The sequence below is a fragment of the Triturus cristatus genome, chromosome 5_1 (genome assembly GCF_964204655.1).
Source record: "Triturus cristatus chromosome 5_1, aTriCri1.1, whole genome shotgun sequence".
NCBI lineage: Eukaryota > Metazoa > Chordata > Amphibia > Caudata > Salamandridae > Triturus > Triturus cristatus.
The window spans coordinates 746,834,437-746,848,050 of NC_140587.1; positions in this window are offsets into that span (position 1 = coordinate 746,834,437).

A 13,614-nucleotide genomic window follows, 5' to 3' on the forward strand; every position below is an offset into this window, starting at 1 on the left:
TGAACCCAGCCAAATGCTCATCAGTCTTGACCCTGTGCCACATGGGGACAGTCCAGCCCGAACTGCCAAGGCAGGTCCTTCCTGGAGTGGATACAAGCATCCTAGGATCGGTATTGGGGTTTCACCCCTCTTCAACTAGTATAGCTTGATTCCAGAGGAATGGAGAGCAGGAGATCCACGTCTGGGCATACCCGTACCACTCGTGGTGACAAATGCAAAAACAACAGGTGATGGACAGAATTCAGAAAAGGTTCATTCATTCACCACAGAACAGAGATCTGGGCCTAAATCCCTCGTTGTTTTGCTCACCATGCCATTCCAGTTTGATCCCAGCCATATGCAAATCAGTCTTGACCCTGTGCCTCATGGGAACAGTCCAGCCCGAACTGCCAAGCCAGGTCCTCCCTGGACTGGAAACAAGCATCCTAGGACTGGTTTCAGGGTTTCACCCCTCTTCAGCCAGGATAGCTTGATTCCAGTGGCATGGAGAGCACGGGACCCACGTATGGGCATACCCGTACCACTCGGGATGACAAATGCAAAAACAACAGGTGATGGACAGAATGCAGAAAAATGTCATACATTCACCCCAGTACAGAGATCTGGGCCTAAATCCACCGTTGTTTGGCTCACAATGCCATTCCTGTTTGAGCCCAGCCATATGCAAATCAGTCTTGACAAAGTGCCTCATGGGAACACTCCAGTCCGAACTGCCAAGCCAATTCCTCCCTGGACTGGAAACAAGCATCCTAGGACCGGTTTCAGGGTTTTACCCCTTTTCAGCCAGGATAGCTTGATTCCAGTAGCATGGAGACCACGGGACTGACGTCTGGGAATACCCGTACCAATCGGGGTGACAAATGCAAAAACAACAGGTGATGGACAGAATGCAGAACAATGTCATACATTCACCTCAGTACAGAGATCTGAGCCTAAATCCATTGTTTTTTGCTCACCATGCCATTCCAGTTTGAACCCAACCATATGCAAATCAGTCTTGACCCTGTGCCTCATGGGAACAGTCCACCCCGAACTGCCAAGGCAGGTCCTCCCTGGACTGGAAACAAGCATCCTAGGACCAGTTTAAGGGTTTCACCCCTCTTCAGCCAGGATAGCTTGATTCCAGTGGCATGGAGAGCACAGGACCCACGTCTGGGCATACCCCTACCACTCGGGGTGACAAATGCAAAAACAACAGGTGATGGACAGAATGCAGAACAATGTCATACATTCACCTCAGTACAGAGATCTGGGCCTAAATCCATTGTTTTTTGCTCACCATGCCATTCTAGTTTGAACCCATCCATATGCAAATCAGTCTTGACCCTGTGCCTCATGGGAACAGTCCAGCCCGAACTGCCAAGCCAGGTCCTCCCTGGACTGGAAACAAGCATCCTAGGACCGGTTTCAGGGTTTAACCCCTCTTCAGCCACGATAGCTTGATTCCAGTGGCATGGAGAGCACGGGACCCACGTCTGGACAAACCCGTACCACTCGGAGTGCCAAATGCAAAAACAACAGGTGATGGACAGAATGCAGAAAAATGTCATACATTCACTCCAGTACATAGATCTGGGCCTAAATCCATCATTTTTTTGCTCACCATGCCATTCCTGTTTGAACCCATCCATAAGCAAATCTGTCTTGACCCTGTGCCTCATGGGAACAGTCCAGCCCGAACTGCCAAGCCAGGTCCTCCCTGGACTGGAAACAAGCATCCTAGGACCGGATTCAGAGTTTCACCCCTCTTCAGCCAGGATAGCTTGATTCCAGTGGCGTGGAAAGCACGGGATCCACATCTGGGCATACCCATAACACTCGGAGTGACAAATGCAAAAACGACAATGATGGACAGAATGCAGAACTTTGTCATACATTCACCCCTGTACTGAGATCTGGGCCTAAATCCATAACTTTTTTTGCTCACCATGCCATTCCTGTTTGAACCCAGCCAAATGCACATCAGTCTTGACCCTGTGCCACATGGGAACAGTCCAGCCCGAACCGCCAAGGCAGGTCCTTCCTGGAGTGGATACAAGCATCCTAGGATCGGTATTCGGGTTTCACCCCTCTTCAACCAGTATAGCTTGATTCCAGAGGAATGGAGAGCAGGAGATCCACGTCTGGGCATACCCGTACCACTCGGGATGACAAATGCAAAAACAACAGCTGATGGACAGAATGCAGAAAAATGTCATACATTAACTCCAGCACATAGATCTGGGCCTAAATCCATCATTTTTTTGCTCACCGTGCCATTCCTGTTTGAACCCAGCCAAATGCACATCAGTCTTGACCCTGTGCCACATGTGAACAGTCCAGCCCGAACCGCCAAGCCACGTCCTCCCTGGACTGGATACAAGCATCCTAGGATCGGTATTGGGGTTTCACCCCTCTTCAACCAGGATAACTTGATTCCAGTGGAATGGAGAGCACAGGAGCCACGTCTGGGCATACCCGTACCACTCGTGGTGACAAATGCAAAAACAACAGGTGATGGACAGAATTCAGAAAATGTTCATTCTTTCACCACAGAACAGAGATCTGGGCCTAAATCCCTCGTTGTTTTGCTCACCATGCCATTCCAGTTTGATCCCAGCCATATGCAAATCAGTCTTGACCCTGTGCCTCATGGGAACAGTCCAGCCCGATCTGCCAAGCCAGGTCCTCCCTGGACTGGAAACAAGCATCCTAGGACTGGTATCAGGGTTTCACCCCTCTTCAGCCAGGATAGCTTGATTCCAGTGGCATGGAGAGCACGGGACCCACGTAAGGGCATACCCGTACCACTCGGGATGACAAATGCAAAAACAACAGGTGATGGACAGAATGCAGAAAAATGTCATACATTCACCCCAGTACAGAGATCTGGGCCTAAATCCATAGTTTTTTGGCTCACGATGCCATTCCTGTTTGAGCCCAGCCATATGCAAATCAGTCTTGACAAAGTGCCTCATGGAAACACTCCAGTCCGAACTGCCAAGCCAGTTCCTCCCTGGACTAGAAACAAGCATCCTAGGACCGGTTTCAGGGTTTTACCCCTTTTCAGCCAGGATAGCTTGATTCCAGTAGCATGGAGACCACTGGACTGACGTCTGGGAATACCCGTACCAATCGGGGTGACAAATGCAAAAACAACAGGTGATGGACAGAATGCAGAACAATGTCATACATTCACCTCAGTACAGAGATCTGGGCCTAAATCCATTGTTTTTTGCTCACCATGCCATTCTAGTTTGAACCCCTCCATATGCAAATCAGTCTTGACCCTGTGCCTCATGGGAACAGTCCAGCCCGAACTGCCAAGCCAGGTCCTCCCTGGACTGGAAACAAGCATCCTAGGACCGGTTTCAGGGTTTCACCCCTCTTCAGCCACGATAGCTTGATTCCAGTGGCATGGAAAGCACGGGACCCACGTCTGGGCAAACCCGTACCACTCGGAGTGACAAATGCAAAAACAACAGGTGATGGACAGAATGCAGAACAATGTCATACATTCACCTCAGTACAGAGATCTGGGCCTAAATCCATTGTTTTTTGCTCACCATGGCATTCTAGTTTGAACCCATCCATATGCAAATCAGTCTTGACCCTGTGCCTCATGGGAACAGTCCAGCCCGAACTGCCAAGCCAGGTCCTCCCCGGACTGGAAACAAGCATCCTAGGAGCAGTTTCGGGGTTTCACCCCTCTTCAGCCAGGATAGCTTGATTCCAGTGGCATGGAGAGGACAGGACCCACGTCTGGGCATACCTATAGCACTCGGGGTGACAAATGCAAAAACAGCAATGATGGACAGAATGCAGAACAATGTCATACATTCACCCCAGTACAAAGATCTGGGTGTAAATCCATCTTTTTTTTGCTCCCCAAGCCATTCCTGTTTGAACCCAGCCATATGCAAATCAGTCTTGACCCTGTGCCTCATGAAAACAGTCCAGTTCGAACTGCCAAGCCAGGTCCTCCATGGACTGTAAACAAGCATCCTAGGACCGGTTTCGGGGTTTCACCCCTCTTCAGCCAGGATAGCTTGATTCCAGTGGCATGGAGAGCACGGGACCCACGTTTGGACATACCCGTACCACTCGGGGTGACAAATGCAAAAACAACAGGTGATGGACAGAATGAAGAACAATGTCATAGATTCACCCCAGTACAGAGATCTATCTGGGCCTCAATCCATCGTTGTTTTGCTCACCATGCCATTCCAGTTTGAACCCAGCCATATGCAAATCAGTCTTGACCCTGTGCCTCATGGGAACAGTCCAGCCCGAACTGCCAAGCCAGATCTTCCCTGGACTGGAAACAAGCATCCTAGGAGCGGTTTCGGGGTTTCACCCCTCTTGAGCCAGTATAGCTTGATTCAAGTGGCATGGAGAGGACAGAACCCACGTCTGGGCATACCCATAGCACTCGGGGTGACAAATACAAAAACAACAATGATGGACAGAATGCAGAACAATGTCATACATTCACCCCTGTACAGAGATCTGCGCGTAAATCCATCATTTTGTTGCTCCCCATGCCATTCCAGTTTGAACCCAGCCATATGTATATCAGTCTTGACCCTGTGCATCATGGGAACAGTTCAGCCCGAGCTGCCAAGCCAGGTCCACCCTGGATTGGAAACAAGCATCCTAGGGCCGGTTTCAGGGTTTCACCCCTTTTCATCCAGGACAGCTTGATTCCAAAGTCATGGAGAGCATGGGACCCACGTCTGGGCATACCCGTACCACTCGGGTTGAAAAATGCAAATATATCAGGTGATGGACAGAATGCAGAACAATGTCATACATTCACCCCGGTACAGAGATCTGGGGATAAATCCATCATTTTTTTGCACACCATGCCATTCCAGTTTGAACCCAGCCATATGCAAATCAGTCTTGACCCTGTGCCTCATGGGAACAGTCCAGCCCGAACTGCCAAGCCAGGTCCTCCCGGGACTGGAAACAAGCATCCTAGGACCTTTTTCGGAGTTTCACCCCACTTCAGCCAGGATAGCTTGATTCCAGTGGCGTGGACAGCACGGGACCCACGTCTGGGCATATCCGTACCACTCGGGGTGACAAATGCAAAAACAACAGGTGATGGACAGAATGAAGAACAATGTCATACATTCACCCCAATACTGAGATCTATCTGGGCCTAAATCCATCATTTTTTTGCTCACCATGCTATTCCAGTTTGAACCCAGCCATATGCAAATCAATCTTGACCCTGTGCCTCATGGGAACAGTCCAGCCCGAACTGCCAAGCCAGGTCCTCCCTGGACTGGAAACAAGCATCCTAGGAGCGGTTTCGGGGTTTCACCCCTCTTCAGCCAGGATAGCTTGATTCCAGTGGCATGGAGAGGACAGGACCCACGTCTGGGCATACCTATAGCACTCGGGGTGACAAATGCAAAAACAGCAATGATGGACAGAATGCAGAACAATCTCATACATTCACCCCAGTACAGAGATCTGGGTGTAAATCCATCTTTTTTCTGCTCCCCAAGCCATTCCTGTTTGAACCCAGCCATATGCAAATCAGTCTTGACCCTGTGCCTCATGGGAACAGTCCAGTTCGAACTGCCAAGCCAGGTCCTCCATGGACTGTAAACAAGCATCCTAGGACCGGTTTCGGGGTTTTACCCCTCTTCAGCCAGGATAGCTTGATTCCAGTGGCATGGAGAGCACAGGACCCACGTCTGGACATACCCGTACCACTCGGGGTGACAAATGCAAAAACAACGGTTGATGGACAGAATGAAGAACAATGTCATAGATTCACCCCAGTACAGAGATCTTTCTGGGCCTCCATCCATCGTTGTTTTGCTCACCATGCCATTCCAGTTTGAACCCAGCCATATGCAAATCAGTCTTGACCCTGTGCCACATGGGAACAGTCCAGCCCGAACTGCCAAGCCAGATCTTCTCTGGACTGGAAACAAGCATCCTAGGAGCGGTTTCGGGGTTTCACCCCTCTTCAGCCAGTATAGCTTGATTCAAGTGGCATGGAGAGGATAGAACCCACGTCTGGGCATACCCATAGCACTCGGGGTGACAAATGCAAAAACAACAATGATGGACAGAATGCAGAACAATGTCATACATTCACCCCTGTACAGAGATCTGCGCGTAAATCCATCATTTTGTTGCTCCACATGCCATTCCAGTTTGAACCCAGCCATATGTATATCAGTCTTGACCCTGTGCCTCATGGGAACAGTCCAGCCCGAGCTGCCAAGCCAGGTCCACCCTGGACTGGAAACAAGCATCTTAGGACCATTTTCGTGGTTTCACACCTCTTCAGCCAGCATAGGCTGATTCCAGTGGCATGGAGAGTACGGGACCCACGTCTGGGCATACCTGTACCACTCGGCGTGACAAATGCAAAAACAACAGGTGATGGACAGAATGCAGAACAATGTCAGACATTCCCGCAGTACAGAGATCTGGGCCTAAATCCATCGTTTTTTTGCTCACCATGCCATTCCAGTTTGAACCCAGCCATATGCAAATCAGTCTTGACCCTGTGCCAAATGGGAACAGTCCAGTCGGAACTGCCAAGCCAGGTCCTCCCTGGATTGGAAACATGCATCCTAGGGCCGGTTTCAGGGTTTCACCCCTTTTCATCCAAGACAGCTTGATTCCAAAGTCATGGAGAACATGGGACCCACGTCTGGGCATACCCGTACCACTCGGGTTGAAAAATGCAAATATATCAGGTGATGGACAGAATGCAGAACAATGTCATACATTCACCCCGGTACAGAGATCTGGGGCTAAATCCATCATTTTTTTGCTCACCATGCCATTCCAGTTTGAACCCAGCCATATGCAAATCAGTCTTGACCCTGTGCCTCATGGGAACAGTCCAGCCCGAACTGCCAAGCCAGGTCCTCCCTGGACTGGAAACAAGCATCCTAGGTCCAGTTTCGATGTTTCACCCCTCTTGAGCCAGGATAGCTTGATCGCAGTGGCATGGAGAGCACGGGACCCACGTCTGGGAATACCCGTACCACTCGGGGTGACAAATGCAAAAACAACAGATAATGTACAGAATGCAGAACAATGTCATACATTCACCCCAGTACAGAGATCTGGGCCTAAATCCATCGTTTTTTTGCTCCCCATGTTATTCCAGTTTGAACCCAGCCATATGCAAATCAGTCTTGACCCTGTGCCGCATGGGAACAGTCCAGCCCGAACTGCCAAGCCAGGTCCTCCCTGGACTGGAAACAAGCCTCCTAGGACTGGTTTTAGGGTTTCCCCCCTCTTCAGCCAGAATATCTTGATTCTAGTGGCATGGAGAGCACGGGAGCCACGTCTGGGCATACTCGTACCACTCGGGTGACCAATGCAAAAACAACAGTTGATAGACAGAATGCAGAACAATGTCAGAAATTCAAGCCAGAACTTGGCCATTTGCAACTTAAATTCCCTTTCAGCCTACCTGTCTGGCAGCTCCTCTGGAGACAGGCTGTGAGAGGACATACTGCTTCCGACTCTGGGAGGGTTCTCCAGTTCAGGAGACAAGTCATACTTCTCCAATGTGTGCTGTATCTTAGAACCTGTGCCCAGGTCCTTACCTTGCTCCTCCATTTCGTCTTCCTCGTCCTGGTCATCTGCAATTGTCAGCAAGTGGTGAGCCCTCAAAGCTTTCTATCTTCGTGGTGCCCTTTTTGGTGTGACGTTCTCTTTCCTTACCAAACTGCTTGAGCTCAACCATAGTGTCGCTCTCTAGGTTGATAAGCCCAAATTCTATTTCTGCAGGTATAGTCACAGACAGTCAGGTAAAATGAGAGTGAATTTGGAAAAAGCAAAAAGAGCCAATTAAAGAGAATTGAAAAAACTCAAAATGCTATCAAATTATTTATCTGGGATGTTCAGTGTAGCAGAAAAATCACTGTATGGCGTGTCACAAACACCAGTCTTAAACCCATTGAAGAACACCAATGTAGGAAATTGGGTTACTGGTTAAGAAGGAGGGACCTTACTCAAGCAGCAACCACAATTCCTGTCATGGTGCAGTCACAAGCAAACCCCAAATTAACCTGCACTTAACCCTCTGGTAGCTTGGCACAAAGAAGACAGGCTTAACATAGAGGCAACATGTAAAGTGTTTATGTAGTACTTCAAACTGTAATAAAGTGAAACACAATACAAGGAAAATCCCACACCAAATTAGAAAAATATAGTAAAACCTAATGAAATACTTGAAGCCAAAACAACATGAATTCAAACAGTAGATTTGGAGAAATGCAAGTGTTAAGTAAAAATAGTGCCAAACTCTTGTCACGCCGGACCGGGACAAAGTCACAAGTTCAGGCGCACCACAATGGAGTGCAGGGCAGAATATACAGACCAAGTTAGGCCAGCTGAACAAAGCACCTTAAATCGGGGTTGTGAAGTGTTGTGAGATCCTATGTCATGGATGTGTAGCTCGGCAGAGGTTCTGATGAAGCTTTGTGCTGTGATGCGAGTTCCAGTATCACTGTCAAGGATGCCTTTGACGAGGGGCTTGTGATGCGAAGTCCTGCATTGAGGATGTGTCCCGCAGCAGCAGTGCTGAGAACCTGTGGGCTGTGATGCGAGGTCCTGCGTTGCGCAGTGATACCTCCGATGTGAAACTTCTAGGAGATGTTTTGTGCCCGTCAGTGTCGCCCAAAGATCACAGCTGGGCTGGCAGAGCACCTTCAGGCCCACTACCAATGGTACAGGACTGGGGTGGCACCACTTGGGGTCAAGACTCACTGCAGACAGAATCCAGGTGCTCGGTTAAAGGTGGTTGTCACCTTGCCTGTCCCCGGGGCTTTGATCAGGAGGCCACTCAACTAGTATTGGAGTTATTCTGGTGGTCCTGAGTTCAAGATGCAGGTCCAATCCTTTTCACTCAGGCAGCAGAGTATCAGGGCAGTAGAGTAGCAGTCCTTCTTGTAACAAAGCAGCACAGCAATCCTTCTGAATCTTCCATAGGTCCAGAGGTGTATGAAGAACTGGGTTTGAGGGTCCAATATTTATCCTTCATGCCAGCTTTGAATTAGGAGAAGGTTCTTGAGGTTTTCACACTCAGTGGTGTTTGAAATTTCCTGCCTCCCTGCCCTGGCCCCGATTGTCTGAGCACAAATGTCTAGTGTCAAAAACTTTGTGAGTGTTCTGAGGCAGAGGCTTTGATATGTGAAAGTGTGGTAGTTGACAGTTCCACACCCCTATCAAGTCAGAGATTGCCCATCCTGCCAACACCTATTCCCCCTTTGTCTCACTGCCTGGGAGCAAAATACTAAGACCAACTGCCAGCTACGCCTATTCATGTGACCCAGGAAATAGGCTTCAGGCACAAAATGGTTGAGACAAGAAAATGTCCACTTTCTAAAAGTGTAATTTTCAGAATTGTGACTTGAAATCCAACTTTATCATTTAAGAGGCTTTTAAATTGCAATTCTTTAGACACCAAACTTGATATCTCTACCTGTTTCCCATTGAAAGTTATCACTCATTGAATGTAAGAAGGCAACCCAATGTTATCCTTCAGGAGAGACAGTCCTTGCAGTAGTGAAAAACAATTGTAAGAGCTTTTCTCTACCAGGACATGTAAAAGATAAAAGTACATATCCAACATTTTAAATATACTGCACCCCACCCTTTGGGCTGTTTATGGCCTACCCGAAGCGTAACTTATATCTATTAAGAAGGAATTATTAGTCCTGGGAACAGGTTTATTTTGCCAGGTTGAAATGGCAGTTTCAAAATGGCTCACACAGGCTGCCATGGCAGGCCTGAGACAGGTTTGGAAGGGCTACTTAAGTGAGTAGCACAATCAGTGCTGCAGGCCCACCAGTAGCATTTAATTAACAGGCCCTGGATTCATATAGTAGCAGTTTACAAGTAAATTAAATGTGCAAATTGGGTTTAAGCTAATTTTACTATTTTTAAAGGGGAGAGCACAAACACTTTAGCAGTGGCTAGCAGTGGTAATGTACACAGAGTCCTAAAAGCCAAGAAAAACAAATTTAAGAGGGTGAAGGCAAAATGTTTGCGGATGACCCTGCAGAATGGGCCAAGTCCAACAATGATGTGTAAAAATATAAGGATAAAATATCCCTACAGTGACTAGCACCCAAAACCTATTTTTACTGTGTAATGCTCTAGCTGGCCCTTAGAGAAACACTGGGAACCGATAATAAAGTGTAATTCTACTTCTCAGGTTTGAGACAAGCTAGAGAAATAATCAACCACTATTTTTCATATTTATTAAAATATCAATTTAATTGGAACATTGGAATTTCCCTAGATATTTAGAAACATAACTTTTTTAAATTACCGATTCCTTGCCTGACACTCCTAGAGGCTAATTTGCATTGGCTCTCCAGCAGCTTTACCAGTAGGGCTTAATCTTAATAAGGTGTGAAAACTGCTTCCAAAGCAGAGACAATGGCTTGGACCTGAGGAAGTGGTTTCTTCCCCTTGCCAGAAGACTAGTTAGGGTGGACCAAGGAATTTCATTTAGATTCACAAGTATTTGTAAAGTGTGACCTCAAGAAGGAAAACCTATGTACCCACAGCCAGACTGGCTCCAAATACAGTGGTATGGGAACTACTCCCAAAACTGGTTTTGAGTGACTACAGAGAAGGAAACTGCTTGTTTTCCTGGCCATACTTCTGGGTGGGCACACCTGCTGTGCACAGGGAAGAAAGGGTTCCCCAATTTTGGATTTTGGGAGTAAGGCGCACTATGGGACTGTTTACAGTAGTGCAAACAAGAACTGCTGCAGAAGTCGGTAGGGTTGCATTGGGGGAGTTTTACCCAGTTGATTAGAGAGGAGCCAGGAGCCACCCCCATCCATTATCTAGTGCCAACCAAAAGAAAAATGTTACACTCCAAGGCACCCTCTGTAATTCCCACTCGTCGTTTCTGCAGGGATGAGATGTAAGCTCTGAAGCTAGATCCCAGCTTCCCACACCCACCAGTGCAAGCCCGTCAGCATCCAAGCCAACATGGTGGAAATGGGGGAAATGAGGAGACAAAACAATGAAAGAAAAAGGGAGACATGCACCAATGAGCTTCAGGTATGGATATTCTTGTTGTGTGGCCTTTATGTGGTTCCTGTAGTGAAGAGAAGGTTATAGGTAATACGATGTGCATGTATCCTGGTGTTAACACTTATAAACAATTAATGTGATACTATTAGCTTTAACTACCTGTGTAAGGTCCCTCTTCCCCTTAGGTATATATGCTAGCAGAGAGCAGAATCAGTTGTATCATCTAGGAGGAAGATTAAATCATTAGGTGTTTTCTACGTAGAACAACAGGAACATATAGTTAAGGTTGTATATGGTATAAGTAACCTAAGAGACGAGTAGCATGGAATCCAATTAAAGCCCAACTTATTCATATCCATTTTAAAATCAGGAAGAAACAAAAAAACATATTCTTCCGAAATGAATAAGGATAAAGAAAAAGAACATTATACACAAAAATGTGTAGGGCTAAGGTACAATGAAAAATCAGCCCCTTAATTAATCAGGAGACTAATTTATATTCAGATTGTTCTTACAGCCTTCAAGCAGTGTCAACAAGGAAGCAGAATCTCCATACATTGTGGAGACATTCATCAGATAAGTAGATTGCATTCTACGTAAATCAAATCAAATGTTACCCCCTAAGGAGCATAGATTGTTTGTGAATTGTTTTGTCTTTTTCTATTTTATATTTCAGTAGCCATCGTAAAGGCCCCTGTGTCGTCAGATGAGCAACATAAAAGCAGGAAGTGGAGTCCAACAAAGGAACACTGGAAAGGCTGTCAGAAGCAGCGTGAATGACCCCTCTGCACCGGACGAGCAACAGAGAAGCAGGGAGTGGAGCCCGATGAAGGAACGTCAATGAGCGTCTGAACAACACAGAAGGTAATCAGGTAAGTTATCCAAGGGGGTCAGGACGGAAGACCCACAGGCATTGACTAGAACTTGAAGTACTCTTCCACACTGCTCGGCCACCTTTATTCCTGCCTTACTCCGCCCTGCGTGCACACACGATCGGGAGTGGAGCAGACCCAACAACCTCCTCAGAACACTTTCTGGAGCTATAAAAAACAGAAGGACTGTACCTGCTGTTTGAAACCTGTGAACAGACAAGAAATATTGGACCTTCTCCCACTTGTAATCAAAACAAAGAAATCAATGCCTACTGTCAGGTGCCTGACCTCCTGTGTGGTTAAAGTTCCACAACGACCTGCAAGAGATCTTTTCCCTGAATTCCACCCTGACAGATCTGGCCAAGTTGTGACTTTGCTGTTCTAAAAAACTGGGTTCTCCTGCTTGGAAAAAGAACAAGGTGATGGAAGGAATGCTTGAATTAATCTCAGCCACTGGCAGTCACTCTGGGCCATATCCCAATCCATTGTTTATCACCCACCATGCCACCTCAGTGTAGACCCAGCCACATGCAAATGAGTCTTCACTCTGCTCCTCATGAACAACATTCCAGCCTGAACTGCCAGGCCAGGTCCTACCTGAACCGGAACTCAAGTAACCCAGGGCCAGTTTTGCTCTCATCAGGGCTTTCAGCCAGGTATAGCTGGCAGTAGCAAATCTGTTACAGCATGCCTTTGGTAAAAAAGTATCCGGCCTTGGGCATACCATTGTTGGATACAGTCTATACGTTGCCCGCTACAGGATTTTGGCTTCCATTCCAGAGACTAAGGGCCTTATTTAGATCTTGGCGGATCTGGTCCCGCAGTCAGTTTCTCAACGGTTTCACCACCCACCTCCTTGGCAGTCAGCCTGCTCAATTTAGATGTTTGCAGGTCCATTGACAAAAGACCTTCTGAGTGCTGCCGACTGTTTCCCTCCCGTGTTGATGGCACAATAGGCCAAAGTGGCTGTCAGAGGGAGTCTAGCCATGATTACCGCTGGCCAAATCACGATGGGCTTTTCCATCAGGACAACTCTAGCTGGGATGCCTCCATACTTGCATTGGTGGATTCAAAGGAAATGAAGTAATAACATACCTTTTTTCTGCTTCCCACTTATGTTTACATCTTCAGCCCCATTGTCCAGGAGAGTACTTTGCTGCTACAACTTGACCACAATGCTAATCAACTCCGTTGTCACAGGGATAAAAGGTACATTTGCTACACATCATGCAATGAATTATGTGTTAACATTTCCTTTAGCCTCATGTATTTTTAGATTGCCCTTACATGCAATTTTATTCTTATGTGTAATGCATTAGTAGTCATTTTCCAACCTATTATTTTAAAATGAACACACATGTATTGAACTTTTTTGTGTGGTGGTTGTGGATGTGGTGTTTGTGGTGCATGTGGGTGTACATTCAATAGTGTGTGTATGTTGTATGTGTTCCATGCATGCTATATGTACAAAAAGGGGCATGACACATTACCTACATATATTTTTAAACCACACACAGCCGATATGTGTAGTGACACATTATAAAAGTGGTACTTACCAGTATCCACTCCAACAGGAACTCACTTTGTCAGAAACCCACTGCTAGGACAATGCCAGCACAATAAGGAAATCTAAATCGGCTCGGCGCAAACCTACTGGCTTAATGGTGATGTAGTACTATTAGCCAGCAATAGAGTACACCGTGTTAACGGAGGTGTG